At 42.3% G+C, this 20,321-nt stretch overlaps 1 pseudogene; it reads left to right on the forward strand.

Moving 5' to 3' along the window:
* Positions 1-20,321, forward strand: part of LOC129250592 (uncharacterized) — a 58,155-nt pseudogene that overhangs the window by 14,829 nt on the left and 23,005 nt on the right.

Below are 20,321 nucleotides of genomic sequence, written 5' to 3' on the forward strand. Positions count from 1 at the left end.
TACCGAGAAGTACGCGAACTGGCATAGTTGATAATTGTTTAAAACGTTGCTCTTTGTGGAAATTTTTTAAATCATTTAAGCTCACAATCAATATGCGTAGTCAAGAACCCGACTATTGTAATTTTCTTTTGCGCATAGGACACCAGAGTGGAAAATCATGTGAATCAGCCTTACACGATCTTGTTCGCAAGATTGAAGCCGGGCTGGAAGCTGACGAATACACAATGGGCGTGTTCGTGGACATTGAGGGGGCTTTTGATAATGCCACTTTCGGCTCGATATGTTCTTCAGCCTAACGACGCGGAGTTAATCAAACCATTATAAAATGGATATATTCCATACTCTCTGAGAGGTTGTTAACCGCTGGTGGAAGCAGTGACGCACAAATCAAAGTCAGGGCCAAGCAAGGATGTCCCAAGGGGGTGTTCTTTCTCCCCTGCTGTGGTGCTTTGTCGTAGACTCTCTATTAGTGGAGATGCAAGAACTCGGTTTTCACGTCCAAGCATATGCGGACGACGTCTGTGCGCTAACATCGGATAAATCCTTAAGGAGGCTTTGCACGTAAGTATAGAGGATTCTTGACAACATCGATGACTGGTGCATGAGACAAGGTCTTCCCGTTAATCCGAGCAAAACAACCATAGTCTTGTTTACGAGAAAACGGCAATGGATGGACTCAGTCTTCCAACACTGAAAGGTGTGACACTTGGTCTTTCCAACGAAGTTAAGGGGGGAGCCTGGTTTATGAGGTCTAAAAATTGCATCTCTTTGCGATTTTTCTTTTAATTAAGCACTGCAAAGTTTTTTCTATCTTTTAATGAACATTTCAAAAGTATAAAAAATTTTTGTACTGGTTAAAATAAGTTGAAAAAAATGTTTAACATACAAATTAGTAGAGCGCTGCAACGCTGGAGTTTCCAACTGGCGTACAAGATACAGCTCGTAATTGTTATCTTAAGTAAAAAATTCAAATGGATTTCTAATTATCATGATTTTTTATTCTAGATGAACTATGAAAACTGAGAGAAATTCCAAAATTTCAACTTTTTGGATGTTTTAAATAAAAAAATGCCTTTCTATAAAAAAAAAATTCACTTAAACTTGGTATAAAAATCTTGAAAATTTTTTTTTTATCTATTTTGTTAGTTCAAATAGAAGAGAATTTAATACTGAAGGGAACAAGCTATGATTCATTTCAAAAGGTTCATGCGTTTTTTTTTTTTCATTCATGTACGCCAATTCAAAGAAATCATAAAAATGAAAAGTCGAGAAAAGAAGATAAAGTTTGTACTATAGTTGTCCGGTCACAGCGTAACTACCTAACGCTCGCCTACCTTCGACTTTGGATCTACGGAAATATTGAGAATTAGGCTTTGTAACTGTGTGTGAATATTCTGAAATACAGGGTGGCTGATGAAAGCCGCTACCAAAAAAAATTGAATAACTTTTTTTCTTTTTAAGTTATCTGTTCCATTTTTGTTTTAATTTGCAGATTGATCTTTAAAATGGATAACTGGGACACGCAAACAAGAATTTGGATAGTCCGCCGCTATCACGCACTGGAGTCCGTAGTTTTGGTACAGAGAGAGTACAGGCGGATGTTTGGCGGCGATCCCCCGAGCAGATGGACCATAATGAGACTGGTGAATAATTTTGCTGAGCAAGGAAGAGTCGCAAGAAGGCCTTATCATCGAAACCCACCAGTTCGGACGGAGGAAACGATCGCTGCTGTAGCTGCAGCTATACAAAGCAATCCAAGGGTTTCAACAAGAAGCTTATCTGCTCAACTTGGTGTCAGCCGACAGTCTTTGCAAACAATAATGCACAAAGATTTAGACTTATTTCCCTACAAAATTCAAATGGTTAACAAACTGAATGCAGCAGACTTGCCGATTCGCTTGGAATTTTGCCAGAAGATCCTGCAAATGGTGGAAGAAGATCAAAACATGTTAAACTGCCTTTTCATGTCTGATGAGGCCCATTTCGATTTAAACGGCAATGTGAACAACCAAATTGTCGAATATGGAGTACTTCTAACCCACAGATACTCCACGAGACGGAATTGCATCCTCTTCGCGTGACAGTGTGGTGTGCGGTTTCTTCACGCTGTATTGTCGGGCCTTATTTTTTTGAAGAATATGGTCACACCGTTACGGTTGCTGGAGACCGTTATTTGAAAATACTGAAAGAATTTTTCTATCCAGAACTACGCCGAAAGAGAATTCCTTTCAACTCTGTGTGGGTTCAACAAGATGGGGCAACGTCTCACATAGCCCAGACTGTTATGACAGAGTTGCGACGAAAATTTCCCAATAAACTGATTTCAAGAAACTCCGAATTTCGTTGGCCCCCAGGTCGCCTGACCTTACTGCACCTGACTTTTTCTTGTGGGGTTTATGTAAACAAGAAGTTTATAAAACAAAGCCAACAAATTTGGATGAACTAAAACAATCCATTCGGGCAACAATTGCGGCTATTCCTGTCGCAACTCTGAAAGCAGCAATGAACAACTTTTTACTAAGATGCCGCACTTGTGTCAACGAGCATGGGGGGCATTTAAATTCAATTATTTTTAAAACTAGTTAAGCTAATATACATTTAATAAAATTTAATGACCTTCAACTTGAAAAAAAAAAATAAATGAATTCCATACACTAAAAAAAAAGTTATTTGAGTTTCTTAATGTATGTGTACCGACGCTATGCACCTAGAGTTCGTAGGGGATTCATTAGCATCCGCTTTTCTGGACGCGCTCAAAACATTCATAAATTGTGGAGGATATTGCAAAGCCTAGTTTTCGGATCATGGTACGAATTTTGTTGGAGCAGAGAAGCAGCTTCGAAATAAATACAAACCGTGCATGCAAAAACCAAAATATGCTAATTTTTTTATGATTTCAACATTAAGTAGCGATTCAATCCAGCCCCCGCACCTCACATGGGAGGTTCTTGGGAGACTGGTATGAAAACCTTGCTGTCTTATGAGGAGTTCAGAACATTCTTATCGGAAGTAGAGGCCTGCATTAACTCCCGTCCGGTAAGTGATAACTCTGTCGATGCTTTTGATCTGAAGGTGATAACTTATAGGCTTTTTGTTGTGGGCGAGCCTCTGAAGTCGCTCCCTGAGCCTGAGAGTCAAGGGTTCTGTAGTCACCTGTATAATATAAGTATGTGTATCACTTTTTACCCTTTTATCCTCTAGTCTCCAACCAAGGAGCAAAAAAGGAAAATGAGTAACTACAGAGTTTTTTCCGACTTTATCATCAGTAAAAAACGACAACCCGAAATATCTCGTGGTAAGTGCCGTTGATGTAAATAAGCCCCTGAAAAAATACTGATATTTTTCTGTGCATAAAGCCTTGTAAAATATAAGCTCAGAATCCATGAAAAGTGAGGAAAGTTCCTGATCGCCATTCACTTGGAAGTGGCCAGGACGATCCTTCTACATATGGTTCACGGAACTGACAACTTCCGGGAATAGCCCAAGTTTACTGCGGGGAGGTTCGGAATACCCGTTCGGGAGCGAGCCAACGTTAAAAAGTGAAGCATTCCCGGATAGCTGGTTGTGCGCTGGGTTTCGGACCCGCCACGCAAAAATCTCTCCAATTAAAATACGAATAAAGCCTCGGATGAGAACTTCCTATACTGATGACAACTCCTTCAAACGAACTAAGGACTACGATTTGAGGGCATGCGCCTGGAATATCCGGTCCCTTAATGGGGAAGATGCCTCCGTCCGGCTGGTTTATGTCCTCATGAGAGTAAAGGCTGACATCACTGCCATTCAAGAGATGCGATGGACGGGGCAAGGAAAGAAAAATTCGGTGTTGGATTTGTTGTGGAAGAGAGACTTCGTCGCCAAGTACTGTCGTTCACTCCGATGGATGAGCGTTTCGCATTAATCCGGTTGGATTCACTTGGAGTGTCCAACTGGCACCGGTTAGCACGAGAAAGAAACGACTGGCGCGTTTTGTGTCATTTAAGAAGAAAATGAATGAGATGCAAAAGCTGTGAACGGCTTGGGTACACAGCTAGACGCTGCCAGAAAACACCTGCATACGATGCGTGCGCTCTTCCTTCCCATCTTCCAGTACCATTCACTCGAATCTTCTGCGTAAACTGCGCTGGTAGCCACTTCGCTTCCAGCAATCTTTGCCCGAAGTTTGAGCAAACGAAAGAGATTATTGTTATTAAAGCCGGCAACAAATGCTCAGTGAGAGAAGCAATATGAATACATAAATTGCAAATTTCACCTCTAATCAACGATAGCTCTACTTCTTTTTCTACTGTAACTAAAGATTTTCTTATTTCTTCTCCTTTTCCTACTGCAACTACAAACAACATTTTAAATATTCAAGAACAAAATAACACGAAAGCTTCACCACTCCTTACTTTAGCCTCTAACAATATTCTAAATAGCCAACAACAAAGTGGTAAAAAATATTTCTTCACCACCCTCCTCTATTGCCGAAAATCGCATTTCAAGTAACCAACAACAAAGTAATACAAACTTGTTTTCAACATCTATTTCCATAGTTAAAAACAAGAAAAAAAAAACAATCATCAAAACTTTAACATAAACAACTTTTCAACATAAAAGCCTAAACTTCTCAAATAAAACTACATCACCAATAAATTCAGTCGATGACTTAAAAAATCCGAACTCTTCTTCGTACAATATTTCTACATTAAATAAAATCTCCAAATCCGATTATTTGTAAAAAAATCTTTCGGACATAAAGCTATCCCCATTTCGTCAAACATATCCGCTTTAGCAGTTTAAATAGACATTAGCTTAATTGTCATTATAACCTTCTATAATCTGCCGCATCAGAGTTTTAATAGTAGGAAACTTCATAATACTCAAATCTTATTTCTCCCTCCCAACGTCTTTCTTGGTGATGTCAATGCCTGGAGCCCACTTTAGGGCTCTCCATCATTAAATCATAGTGACGAAATAATTGAAGATATCCTCTTATCCAACAACCTCATGTGGCTCTCTCAGCAAAAATACCTAAACAGTATGTGGTAACAAGTAGATGCTACTTTTGACGCATTGCATCAGCACAGTGATGGACGTTGAGTCTTGTTCTCAAATTGCCACCCGACAAAATACTTAACGGTTGTACCGGTGGATTGCTACTTCGACGGTAGGAAGTTAAGTTCAGGTGCAAGTACCACACTGACGGGGTTAGGTTTTCGATGCTTCCTCCTCGTAAAAACAAAAAAAAAATGTCGTGTGCATACATATGTATGATGTGTAGTTATGTGGTATTCTATGTATTGTTTTGTACGTTTGTTTGTTTATTTTATTCCACCACCTTTTGTCACTAGCCTTTAACGAGAAACTGGACTTGCAAGGGACGCGTTGTTGCAGTTGTTGCACTGTTAATCAGTACGTAGGATGTAAAGTACATATATATTTTATTCCCAATTATGTCTTTTCTTAATTCGATTTTTTGTATTTGGAAATAACTTCCATAATAGTTTGCTTATGTTCAAAATATTATTTTAAGAACACACATTATATCCCTTCTCGGGCGCCATGATAAATCTTAAGTTTTTTAATGATATAATTTTTCTCACTTTTTGGGGAGTTCGCGGATCAACTACTATACCTGTAACGTATTATTTTTACTCCGTCAAATGAGGACAAGTATTCAATTTCGTTTTCACTTCACATTTTCAAGTGATTTCTTCATTTTTAAAACTATAATATTATTTTAAGGTACTGCTTAGCCTAAAACTTAACGGCTTAGCTATTTATAATATAAAAATAAGTCGGGCTTTCCTTCCTGACGCTATAACTCCAGAACGCACGAACCGATTTCCACGGTTTTGCATTCTTTGGAAAGGTCTTGGGCTGCGTGAGGTTTATAGCATGTACTCTGCTCAGTTAATTTCATGCGACATTTATTATGCTTACGTTTTTCAAACGCTAACCTAAAACCGGTATTGTGTTCACTGTGAAATTGAGGTTAAAGTAATTCGTTTCCTAACAGCTCAATTGGAAGCCATAAAATCAATCACACGTACTACTGTGGGCAAAAAGAAAGGTGAATTTGGTTGTAAAATGAAAAATCTTTATTTATTCTTGTAAATCAATTTCATCCCCTTCAAAATAATCCCCTCTCGATGAAATACACTTATGCCAACGATTTTTCCAATCCCCGAAACATGCCAAATAGTCCATTTTCGGTATAGCCATCAGCACTTTCTTCGATTCAGCTTTTATGTCCTCAATCGACTCGAAACGCGTTCCCCGGAGTGGTCTCTTGAGTTTTGGGAATAGCCAGAAGTCACACGGAGCCAAATCAGGCGAATACGGTGGTTGCGGAACTATATGCGTGGAATTGTTGGCGAATAATTCTGGTCTTTTTACACGAATTGCTTCACGTAAGCGACGCTTAACGCTCAAATAATATTCCTTATTAACAGTTTGACCAGGTGGAAGGAATTCATAGTGAACCACACCACGAAAATCGAAAAAAAACTGTCATCGTGACCTTTATTTTTGAACGAATTCAACGTGCTCTTTTCGGTTGGCCTCGCCTTTAGCACGATATTCGCTTGATTGGTCGGTTGTTTCAGGGTCGTAAGTATAAATCCAAGTCTCATCTCCCGTAATGATGCGTTTGAGCTTGTCCTGATAGTCTGAAAGCATTGTTTCACACACATAAACGCGACGACTTTTTTTCCAAGAAATTGAGAGTTTTCGGTACCAAACGAGATTTGACTTTCGTAGGCCCAAATGGTCTTTCAAAATGGTTTTCACAGACCCTTCTGATATTCCGATCAATCAGTAAGGTCTTTGAGCACTAACTCCTTCACTTTATTGACGCGTTGGTCATCTGTTGACGTAGATGGTCGTCCGGAGCGCTCCAAGTCATCAACACGTTTTCGACCCTCTTTGAAGTCTTTGTACCACTTATAAACATTTTTCTGCGACATGGTCGAATCACCAAATGCCTTCTGCAACACGCTAAACGTTTCCGTAGCCGCAAACAAAAATTTGATGGCACTTCTCTGCTCAATCAAATCAGACATTGTAAAAATCGAAAAATGCACTTTTGGTCGTTTGGTAAACACAAGCGTAAATATATTACTGATAATGACATTCACATGAAAGTTGGTCCAGATGTTATTAACAATGCTGCCAACTCATGAAAAAAATAACAAGAACGAAATTTTAATCCCGCGAAGTTTGACAAATAAATGTCCATAGAGGACGACGTGCGAACATCGGCCGCCGCACAGGACACGCAAGCCAACCAGTGAGTGAGAGTCGAGTGGTGAATCTTCTGGCTGTCTGTTGTGATTGCAGCTTTTCGATGTCGAACACTATTTGCGTAGTTAGATGTACGTTTTTGCTGCACAGAGGCGGGTACATTTAAAACACTAGAAGCGTGTCTTCCATCTATTACAACATGATCGATTTGGTTTCGTGTTTTTCGATCAGGAGACAGCCAGGTGTATCTTTTTGTGCTGGAATCCGGTTCTGCAGACTACCATATCTCGGGCCCTGGCGAAGTCGATCAGGCTCTATCCGTTACTGGATGTTTCCTTGTGCAGGCTGAATTTTCCGACAGTGGGACCAACAATTCCCTCCTTGACCACCCTGGCGTTAAAGTCCCCAAGCACGATTTTTATGTCGTGCCGGGGACAGCGCTCATGGAAGGAATCTTTGGTCGCATCGTCCTTCTCTTCCGTCGGGGCGTGGGCGCAAATTAGCGAGATGTTAAAAAAACGGACTTTGATGCGGATTGTTGTGAGACGCTCATGCACCGGAGTGAACATAAGTACTCACGACGTTATAAGACGTTGTAATATTGTATTGTCGCATTATCTTCCGATGTTTCTGTTTTGCTGCAGATAGAAAATAAACTCTAGATGGCGTTTAACCTTCATACGCTCATGTGAGAGGACCCTGATCATACCACTGGTATGACGGTACAAATATGGTGGACCCAGACGTGGATGAATAGTATTGGTCCATTTCATGGAAGCCATTCTGGGCCCTCCCGAAGTAATGCATAAAAGAGTTCCGGGAAGAGAGGCTCACCAGAAGAGAAGGAGAGACTGTTTTAGTGGCACATAATTCAACGCGGTTGACGATGGCCGCTGTAAGTACGAAGGCATTTTGAACTCTACCTCACCCACCAAAAAAAAGTACCTAGCTCACAAAAGGTTGCTCGGAAGTTGTGAGCTGGTTCAACGATAAGCTGAAGAATCGTCCTGGCCACTTCCAAGTGAATAACATTCGGTGACTTTATGGATAAAAATGAGACTAAAGCTGCGAAATCTAATTTACAATCCGACCACTCGGATAATGGTTGCGAAAAATTTTGAAGCGGTAAATCTCCTACTTTACAAAAGGATGGTGGTGCAAGATTAAAGTTTTCGGATGCAGAGGCAGAAGCACAAACCATCGAGAAAACAGGTATGGGTAGCATTAGTGAAGAGAATGCTGATGCAGTTGATGAACAAGAGAATGATGATGAATATGCTGATGATGCAGAGAGTAGCAGCGTCATTGAGTTAGTGGAGAAGACAATGTATCTGCACCGCCTGCCATACTCATTCAACTATGTGTTGATGAATGGCGAGACAGAACTCGCCAGAAAATACGAGCTGCCATATCTGGAAATTACGATAGTTATTAAGCACATGTATATGTATAAGCAAAGGTGCATGCGCATAGATTATTCAGTGATAGGTGGAGCGTGTAAGCAAATAAACGACAAGTAATAAAGGAATTCAATCGTAAAGTAAAGAAGCCAAGTGTTGGAATTAAAAAAAAACGAGTTGTGTTTTTATTAATTTCTTACTTTTATTTTACAATCTACTTAGTCTTGTCATAAATTCTGTCACAAATTTTGCAATGCATATGGCTGAAGTAAATTCGCAAAAAAAGTTCTGTTGTTTTCGCTTCTGTTCGTATGCTTTGTCTTCTCATATATTGTACTCAGTTTCGTGGCAAATTTCACTTATTAACAAAGTAGTGGGGAAAATCGCATTGCAGTGATTGCATTACATAAGTGTGGTGAAAGTGCAAGTGAGATTTACGAATTGCTGAAGAAACTTAATAGTTCGAGAATGTTTGTTTATCGCACGATCAATCGTTTTTTCAAAATATCTGAAGTGACAGAGAGAAAAAGAAGTGGTAGTCCACGCGTGGTTCGAACCAGTGCAGCCATAAAAGCCGTTCGAGAAAGAATTCGCAGAAATCCCTTTATAAAGCTGGAAATCATGTCCAGGCAAATCATCGACCAGGGCCATTTCAAGGCTAATTCGATATGATTTCCACATGAAAGCCTTCCGTCGCTCAACTGGTCATCTTTTAACAACGCGTTTGAAGAAAATTACACTCGACTGATGCAAGCAGCTGCTTCGGCTAAAACTTCTAACGACGCAAATAATGTTGTTCCAAATCACACGAACAAAGGCAAAAATAACGGAACTTTTTTCTGCGAATATGTTCTCGCCGAATGTATTGTAAAATTTGAATTTATATCAAGACTAAGTATGCAAAATGTTGGGGGCATTCCAACTTTCGTAACGAGGAATATACAGGAAGTCCTGTGACCTTCTGCAACAATCTGGTTGAAAAGCTGGTGTCAAGTTGGAAAGTTGCCTCCGAGACGTCCCTATCAGACCACAGGATAATTCAGTTTGAACTGAAAACTGAAATCACTAATGAAAATCTGAGAAGAAACCCCAAGAACACTGACTTGGACAAGTTTAGGAATGTGCTAGGTATAAATTTACCTAGCATGCGTAAGCGGTCAGGTACTACAAACTATGTGATGCCAGAAGAAACAGTCTCAACGACTCTATTACTATTAGCTTTGAGTGTAGTTGTTCAGAGACCAACCCAAGATACAAAACCAACACGTCATGATGATCGAATGAGCTGTCAGCGCTTCGCAATTTAATAAAGCCAAACGCAGAGATGAAGACGCTACCATTCTAACCGCATATAGTCAAGAAATTAGGAAAATAAATAGGTATAGCTGAATAAAATTCTGCCACCACATCCAGTTGGGATAATGCGAGACAGTTTTCCGCTAACATACATACCAACAAAGTGGTTTTCATACCAAAAGTAGGAAAAAAGGCTAAATCTTTCAGACCATTTAGTCTCTCCTCCTTTGTATTAAGAGCAATGTAGAAGATTATTGATACTGAAATCAATACAGCGGACAGTACAATTCAGCCACAAACAAGTAAGGGATGTTCGCAGGGGGTTAGCGGGTCTTATCACCCCTCTTGTGCAGCCTAGTAGTAGACGACCAGCTTCACTTACTGATAAACAATGTCAGGTATACGCGGATGACGTTATAATTATAGCGAGAGGTAGGTTCGATACCACTCTTTGTGACGCACTACAAAGAGCTTTAAACCTGACAAAAGATGGTGTACTGCGGTAGGTATAGATATAAACGCGTCGAAAACAGCCATCATTCCTTTCACTAGGAAAATAATTTTACCAGGAATGAGAGAGATCTGCGTAGGGTGGCTATTGGTTTGGCCAGAAGAGTTAAGTATCTTGGTCTTAACCTGGATGCCAAGTTTAACTGGAAAAGGCATGCTGACGCAACCTTATCCAAACAACAAAGGGTCTCATGACCTACAAACGTCTAGCAGGAAAATCCTGGGGCTGTAGCCCAAGAATCCTGAGGTAGATTTATATCATGATAATCTTACCAATGGTGACAAAATGGTGGTCGTACAAAAAAACAGAAGCGGTCCTCGTAACTGTATGAGATTGCGAATAGGTGGCCATGAAATACTGTCGCAAAAGGCAAAAAGTATTTAGGCGCAATGACTGCTGCACGGCTCTGCTTTAAGCAACATTTCGCAACTGTGTGTTCCAAAGCAGCGGCAGTTAACGGTGCTCTTACAAGAATTCTTCCAAACATAGGCGGACCGCAAGGCGGCAGAAGGCACCTCCTGGCAAGTGTGATGAATTCAGTCATCTTATATGCTGCTTCTATATGGGCAGGAGCTAAGCCATCGAATGTTAGACCAGTAGCTTAAGTGCACCGGCGAAATGCACTAAGAGTCGCGTGCTCATACAGGGCCGTATCAGACGACGCGTTCGAAAGCTCTCAATAGATATACTTGTGCAGGAAATGGGACAACTTTATGACAGACAAGGAGTAAAACCGACAACTGAAGCGAAAGCTGCAGAACGTCTGCATTCGTTAGAAAAATGGCAAAGCAGATGGGACTCGTCTGTTGACGGACGTTGGACCTATAGACTTATCCCCAAAACTAGTCAATGGGTGAGCAGAAGGCACGGTGACGTAGATTACTATTTAACCCAAATGTAGAGCGGCCACGGATGTTTCTTGGAGTACCTCCATCATTTTCACTTGGAGGACACTTTGTTCTGTCCAAGCTGCAACCCTGCAATAGAAAGCGCGAAGCACGTGTTCTTCTACTGCGATCGTTTCAACGAAGAACGCCAAACGCTTGAGTTAGTCATGGGCGAACAGCTGAGCCCAGACAGCGTAATCAATAACATGTGAGCATCACATGACTATGCGGAGTATACCAGCATTTGAAAAGAAACTCCAGTGACTAAACTGGAGTTAACCTGCATTTGAAAAGAAACTCCAGGAGTGTACCCTGCACTCCAACCGATATGCCGACATCCTCAGCAACTTCTCTAATTGTGATTTGACAATTCTCCATAACAATTTTCTTCACTTTCTCAACATTTTCATCGGTTTTTAATGTGTTGGGGCGTCCAGAGCTATGGTCGGCATTCTCCACCTTCTGTGAAAGGCTTATACCACTTTTAAACATTTTTTTGACTCAGTGTACTCTCACCGTATGCCAGTGTCAACAATTCAAGTGTTTTCAAGCAGTAATTCCATTTTTTACACAGTATTTGATGCATCTTCTTTGATCTACTTTTTTCGATAGCAGAAAATCGCCGAACACGCAATACACTTATTTTTTTATGCCTCTCACAAACAAACTATATTGCTAAAATACTGAAAATATCTTCGGGACGAGTGTACCAACATAAAAAAAATGAAAATTCGCCTAATTGTTTTAAGAAATGTATACGAACAAAGGATTTATTTTAATCGAAGGCTTCATAGGACTTAACATACTGCCGCCCTTGAACTATTGGTATGGGAATAAGTTTCCGTCCTTTCTTAGTCAAAGCTTCGAATTATTTAAACAATTAAATAATAAATTATATTATGTGAAGTATGTACCATTGGGAGCTACAACTTTACTCCATCTTTCAGGCAGTATACGGATTCCTCTGATGAAAACTTTGAGTTCTTTTGACTTGATCTATTCATTAATCCAGTTTGCGATGCTCTCGTAAGAAGTAAACCGCTCTCCAATAAGGGCTGGCTGCATTGATCGGAACAGATGGTAATCCGAAGACGCAATGTCTGGGAAATACGATGGGTGAGCATAATTTTCCAATTCAGTCCCTTTAAATACCCTCTAAATATTTCTGGACCGATTTAGCAACTTGTGACCTTACGTTTTCATGCCGCAAAATTAGTTTGTCCGGTCTACCGTTCCAAAGAAAGAGCGGAGTTTAGTATCAGCCATTCACTATTGCAATGCGACGCGCAACTCCTTCTGAGCTCCAACGAAGTTTGTACCGTCGTCTGATGTCATGACATTACAAAAACCTCTGCAATTTGTGAACCTTTTAAACGCACTTAAGATCGTTGACGTTGACAGGTCACCAACAAATTCGAGATGCATCGCACCAGTGCACATACAGATGAACGAGCAAATGTAGCCTTGGCAGGCTTAGCTCCTCTACCTTGGGTGAACTTGTAGAGGTAATATCCAGCAAAATCGCAGTGTGAAGAACATGCGTAGGTTGTGCGAAAGACAGGTAGATATCCCATGGATTGTGTGGTGTGATTGCGGTTCAAACAAGAGCACTTCACGTTCTTTTTTTTCCAGAGGAGGTTCAAATCGAAAATTTCAGAGTCATCATCAAAGAGCCGTCACACCAGTAGTATGTGGGGAATGCTCCCACTAGCCCTGTAATATTCCTCCCCTCTCGGCTGATTCCAACCTGGGACTGCTAAAAGCAATTTCATTTCGGTTATTTTATCTTCAGATGTTGGTTTCTGCCCACGTGAGTGATACAGTCGTTTAAGTTCTTCCGCTCGTATATCGAGGGGAATTTTACTCCCTATAATGCAGATGGCATCATTAGATACTGTTCTGTACGCAAATGCTACTCTGAGCGCGCTAAGTCTGTTAGCTTGCAGTACCACCTTTGAACGTCTCGTTCGTCCTCTTAACCATACTGGAGTGGCGTATGGGCGAATAGAGTCAGTAAACATTGAAAGAATATTTCTTCTACCTTCTTGGGGTCCTTCAACGTTTGGTAGCATACGCATGAGTGCGTACCGCGGTCTTAAAAGGAATGTTGGGTATACCGTCAGAACCCGACGCTTTGTTATCGTTTATACGAACCAGTGTGTTCAGTACCTTTGCTACCGATACTGCAGAGGTCTCATATACATCCATATCCGTGCTCATTATTACCTTCCTGTTGGGGAAAGAGTTTTGCGACTATTTTTTCTAGCAGAATAGGGCATATTGGTTGAGGAGATTTAAAACCTTTAATCTTTGCCATAACCACTTTGTACGCAAGACCTTACGGATTGTCATCAGCACCATCAATCTTTGAAAATTACTACTTTTTACTCGCTTTTCTTAGTTTTCGTGCGTTGTTCAACAGTCTGCCCCTTGCTCTCTGGTATCTAATTCACGCCTTTTTGCATCTTTCTCACAGAACCGTTGCTGGGCGCGTCCCCAGGTGGGGGATAGAGGAACCCCTCCCAGATATGGAAGATAACAAAACTCCCTCAACCCAAGGTGTGATGCGACCCGTGCCCATTGGGTGGGTTTGGCAGCCGGGGGACTAAATAAGGATGTCTTCGAACGGAGCCCTCCTGATATAAGGCCGCCTCAGGTAGTAACGGTGGCCTTGCCATGGTATGGGGCACTGCCATGATCGACTGGATATTTCCCCTTTATCCTCTTTGGTCACCGTGCATGGCGACATGCGCAGCTCTCTTGGCGGGGCAGGTGACCGTACGAACCAGCTGAAATGTTCAAACAAAAAAACTAACAATTCGGATAAAGGAAAAACAAACACGAAACAAACTGACAAAATGACAAAATGACTGGAAAACATATTGACGCATCAACAGCACGGACTGATAAAAAAACGAACACGCGGACAAAACCACAGGACAAGCAAACAGATAGACAGGAGAAAGGGACGGACGCACCTAAAAAACAGTAAGACAAATGGACAAGACGTAGGAGCAAGGACGAACTGAGGATGCCTGTGTAACCCTCAGAGGATGAGCTCTTGGCCTCCAGTCAAGAAACAGTTGAGGGCAAAGCTGTGGGCCACAGTACGCCAACAACTATGAATCAACCAACAACATCTGCTAAAGCCATGGGGCAAAAGCGTGGTAATAAAGGCCTCTCGAGGTATAAACTCTCCAGAGGTCTCTGGCTATCCTTGGCAGGATTCGGAAAAATGAGACCGAAGGTAAAGTTCATCCGAAAGATGAGACCGACAGGCAAGATGTCAAAAGGTGGTTGACGAATACTAGACAGATGCCAAAAACTAAACCGCTCGCATGACTAAACTGGGAAGGTAACAAAAAAGCACAAGATATCGGATCAGGGTGCAGTTGCCTCCAAACCTACCAAGCGATTTAGTGAGGTGGCACGGGACCTGTGAAGATGGTAGATGAAACCTCTAGCCGCGGAAAACCAGTGCTTGACAAGTGGTCAGAGATTGAGGCACGGTTGTCTCGCATAGCCGTTGACCATGTCATGGCGAGCCCGGAGGGCCAAACACTAGGTTTCGACTCGGCGGAGGTAGTCCGCGGTTACCGTGTCATTAAAAACGATGACCAATTCTCACTGCATTGGTAAAATCCAGACCTGCTGAGAAGGCTTGAAACTGGCTAGCGAAATTCCACGAATTCCGAGGGCTCGCATCTGGGTACCAGATATGGAGTTTGAAGCCAATAAATTAATCCCCTACCTTCAGACGCATAATCGCTAGGTGTCGATGGCCGATTGGTCGATCATGAAGGCGGAGGCTCCGCAAAGGCACAGCATGTCTTTCCTCCTTCTAATTACAGAAGAGAGTCTGGGACCACTGGAGAAAGTGGAAAATAAACTTCGGGTTGGCATTAGGAAGGCCCAGCTGAAGATATCCCATTCTGCGAACCCGGAAGAGGAAGAGGATGAGGTCTATGCTGCCAACGAACTGCTGACTAGCATGCAGCTAGATGACACCGAGTTCGAGAAAGGAAGCCAATAAACAGGGGTTTAAAGGTTGTCCAAAATCATCCGCAGCACTCACAGACTGCAACGGAAAACCTAACCGTCCTCCTGGCGGAGGAGGACGTGGACATCGCATTATTTCAGGAACCCTGAGTGCGGAGCACCGAGGTAAAAGGGTTCGCTGGGAAAAACTAAAATATCTACTACAAACGGATAGAGGGTAATTCCAGAACATGTATTGTAGCTAAAAAACACTTAATTACATTTGTAATTCCATTATATAGTTCACAGGATGTGACGGCTGTTGAGATGCAAGCCACTGACCGAGTCAGAATAACACTTGCCTCTATATACATGGCACATGACAGACCAGCACCGCCTGAGGAGGCCCGTAAACTTGTGCAGGAAAACCCGAACAAAACCCTGCTTCTCGGATGCAATGCCAATGCAAGCCTCTATGGGGAAGCTCCGAAACAAACGACCGAGGTGAGTCTCTTTATCATTTTATTATAAATACTAACTTGTCGGTACTTAACAAGGGTAACACTCTCTCTTTCACCTTTCCCAGTACGGAGTACTTCAGGATGTGGGAGAAAGTGATCGACGTTACTCTATTTTCTGAAAACAGCTAAGTAAGGTTAGACAATTGGGGGGTCTCTCATAAAAGGTTTTTTCGGACCACAGCTGGATTTTGTACGATCTGGATCTTAATGTTGATCCGCCATTACTGTATTGAAATCCACCAACTGGAAGAGGTTCAGAAACATAGTCAATAAAAGGATAGGAAAGATTCCCATCCCCCAAATCACTCTCACCGGAAACCTTGAGAGAGGGTCACAACACTGGAGAAGGCATTTAGTAGGGCCTACAAAACGTCCTGCCCCATAAAATTTATCAAAAAAACCCACCCTTCTTGGTGGAGCAGTGAGCTCTCAAAACTAAGGGAAAAATCTAAGTTTAACCTAAGTTACTTGACAGGAAATTGGGTATTCTACAAAGAGAGTCGGAGACAGTACAAGAAGGCAATTAGCGCCACCAAGAAAGAGAGCTGGAGGCAACTTTGATCGTCAATCGAATCCACCAGGGATTCTGCCAGACTTAGCCGTGTTCTGGCCAAAGATCATTCAATGGCTTCTTGGGTCATGAAGCCTGATCGTACTTGGACTGCTACGACAGAAGAATCGCTAGAACTTCAGCTACACACGCATTGCCCAGGGTGCAGCGTCCACGAAAGTAGGAGGGAAAATATCAGGCGGAGCCAATATAATCCACAGCATCTTGCAAATGAAATATTTACCAAGGAGAAAGTTGTATGGGCAATCAAATCTTTTTCACCTTCTAAATCTCCGGGGCCAGATGGGATCATTCCAAAGATGTTACAAGAAACCTTGGACTGTATCCTACCATGGCTAGGGGAAATTTTTAAAGCGTGTTTAAACTTAAGTCATATTCCAGATAGTTTGAACCTGGTCAAGGATGTCTTCATACCAAAAGTAGGTAGGCGGGGGCATGAATCAGCGAAGAACTTCTGGGCAATAAGTCTTTCGTCTTTCCTGTTAAAAACTTTTGAAAGACTTTTGGATATACACCTCAGAAGCTTTTTGAAAGGCTCTGGTATAACAACTGCACAACGCGCATACCTTAAAGGCAAATCTACGGAGACAGCGCTTCAAAAACAACAAAAAAGAGGGCTCTCTAGAGAACAAACATTGCGGCATTCTTGGATATAGAAGGAGCCTTCAACAATGTTAGTACAGATGCCATCCAACGGGCGTTGATAGACCTAGAGGTGGACAGTTGCATTAGTAACTGGGTCATCTCTATGCTAGAAACCAGGATCATCAAAGCTAATATGGGTAATATCAACATAACCAAGAAGGTCCAGAGGGGCACCCCACATGGGGGAGTATTATTTCCACTTCTTTGGCTATGTGTGATCAGCTAAGTCTTTATAAAACTTAATAAAGGTGGGGTAAAAGTGGTGGCGTACGTTGATGATGTGGTGTCAAGACTGTATCCAAATACGGTCAGTGGGATCATCCAAAGCTTAACTCTTGGGACACAGGGTGTGGCCTAAGTTTAAACCCGCGTAAAACAGAACTTATGCTTTTTACCACCAGATACAAGGTACCAACTTTTACCCTACCAAATATCAACGGACAAACTCTTTCACTTTCACCCAGTGCAAATTACTTAGGGGTATTTCTGGACTACAAACTAAGCTGGAAATTAAACATCGAAGAACGAGTAAGGAAAGCAGAAATGCTTTATATGCCTGTAAACGTATGCTTGGAAGAAGATGGAATCTTCAACCTAAGCATACATTATGGCTGTATAAGGCGGTTATACGACCTATTTTATAGCATAGTTCGGTGGAAAGCTCTAGGGAGAGAGTACAATTCCAAATTACTCGGCAGAATACAAAGATCAGCCTGTGCAATAACAGTCGGTGCAAGCAGATCATGTCCTAGGAAGGCTCTCAATGCAGTGACACACGTTATTCCAATAGACCTACATATTAAGAAGACGGCAACCATGATTGCATTTAGTTTAAATGAAGCGGGTCACTGGAAAGAAACTACTTGTTGTCACAAACTCAGTTATTCTCGGTGAGGACTAACTACATCGTCCCGACGGTAACATTCAATAGGAATTTTGCCACTCTCTTTCCATCTAAGGAAGAATGGAATAAGGGATTCTCTCTAAACAACTTCGACACTACAGTCTATGATAGCAGTAAAATGGGCTGCGGTGTTGGAGCTGGTATCTATTCTCACAGACTTAAAATTGAGAAATATGTGCGTCTCCTTAATACCAGCAGTGTCTGGCCAGGAATTATTGGCAATTAGGAAGCTTGTAGGCTACTAATCACAGATTTCTCTTTTAAGGGCAATAAAGTTAGTTATTCTTTCGGATAGCCAAGCTGCAATCCAGGCACTGGGCTCGGCTACTACAACCTCTAAAGTGGTGGAACAAAGCAGGAATAGCCTCACCATCTTGAGGGGAAACCATAAAGTTACCTTAATTTGGGTTCCGGGCCATCGGAACACTGAAAGTAACGAAAAAGCAGATGAACTGGCAAGAGGGGGATCTGCCATGAATAACGCTCTTGCAGAATCGGAATTCACACCATTAGGTGCAGTCAAGAATGCAATTTCCCAAAAATACCTCCGAATCGCGGATTGTAGATGGAAAGACCAGACGAAATGAAAAATCAGCAGGACATTATTGCCAACCTACAACCTCAAGCAATCGTCGGCATTAATAAGAATTAAACAACCTGACGCCTGGAGACTAGCGGCAGCCATAACTGGCTTTTGGTCTATCGGGGAACAAGCAGCCAAAATGGGTATCCCTCACAATACATACTGTCACAGTTGTAAACAACCGGAGAAAAAGGAAACAATCTTCCATTTCCTCTGCGAATTCCCTGCCCCATGGAAGGACAGAATGTTAACCCTGGGCCAACCGCTGTTCGAGAACCTCGAACAACTGTCTGGCTTAGACGTCAACAACCTAATAAGGTTCTTAAAGCGCACAGACTTGATATAGTCATGCTGTAAATAACCGTTAAGCAAGTTGGTAACGAGGATATGGGAACAAACTGGTGCGGAAGCGCTAGTTGGATTCTGGAGGAATCACCACTTTAACCAACCAACCAACACCGGTTGTCTCCTGTTATGAGATTTGCATCTGGGCATTGCTGCATCACATGCTGCCATTAATCGCTTCTCTATAATTCCTGCCATAATCCCTGCCGAATCGCCGAAATCAGACATTAATTAAGTTCATTGTACTACACTTGGATTCCCTTTTAATTTTCTTTAAATCTACCCGATCTCCGAAGAAATCTGAGTAGATCTTGTAAAGCCAAGGAACGAAGAGGTTCGCTTCTTAACACATCAGTGCCAAAGACCTCAAACCTGGTTCGAGCGAAGGTGGGGCAGACGAACAGGAAGTGGTCCGCCGTCTCATCCTCCTCTTCACACGCTGGGCAGAGTACACTGTCTGAGATATCTTCCTTTTCCATGTGCTACGCCCACAGAAAGTGGCCCGTCATCAGTCCAAACAGCTGTCTGCACTCCCTTCTGCTTAATGACAGGAGGATTTCCGACAGTCGATCGGACATGATAGGTAACATCAGTTTAGTCCATCTGCAGCCTCTCTCAGCCTGCCAAGCTCGCTTGTGGGTTGTAGTATCTGATGTGCTAACCGTGGCTTTGATGGCCGCAGAAAAGACGGGCGAAACGGGCTATGGGCCAAAGGAGTTTACCCACGATACCCACGGCCGATGTCTGCCGACATAGTTCAGTCTGTATTTACAAGACTCGACTACCCCTGATGTGGTTGGCGGGCTGTCTAAAGTCATGAGCGCAACTTGACTGTCGGTACAGACACATATAGATCTGCTTCTCCATCGGTTCTCCACAACAAAGTTCATCGCTTCTTGAACCGCATACTCCTCCTCTTGAAGCACAGATCCATGCATTTCAAGAGCAAAGTGCAGTTTTGCCCTGCTGGATTCCACGTAGACCCCCAGTCCTGGAGCCGTGAAAATGCGAAAACCGTGTTTTCCGGGCTCATTTTCAGAGTCTTCCCACAACTGAGCCTCTAGTAGCACTACACTGTATTTCTTTTCAAGTACGACTCTTAATGGCATGGAGTCAAGGGCTATGGAGAGAATCGTTGGGTCGAAATCCATGCCTTCTCTGGTTTCAAATGCCGGAGAGGGGCCGTACCAATCCCCATTGTGTTTCAGCCTTTAGATTGAAGGCCTGTACTCGGATGAAAGCATCAAGTGGTAATAGACTAACCTGAAGTAGTCGGAAAAGCTCCGGTGCAACAGATGGCTACAGTGCGTTGTAGTCTTAATAAGCTTCTCCTGACTCCCACGAGAGAGAGTCTATTCATTCAGACCACTGATGCAAAGGTGAAAATAGGTCTTATCATAGCCATGTAGATCCATTGGACCTTGCTAGGAGAAACACCCCATGTTTTCCCAAA

The sequence above is a fragment of the Anastrepha obliqua genome, chromosome 6 (assembly GCF_027943255.1).
Source record: "Anastrepha obliqua isolate idAnaObli1 chromosome 6, idAnaObli1_1.0, whole genome shotgun sequence".
Classification (NCBI taxonomy): domain Eukaryota; kingdom Metazoa; phylum Arthropoda; class Insecta; order Diptera; family Tephritidae; genus Anastrepha; species Anastrepha obliqua.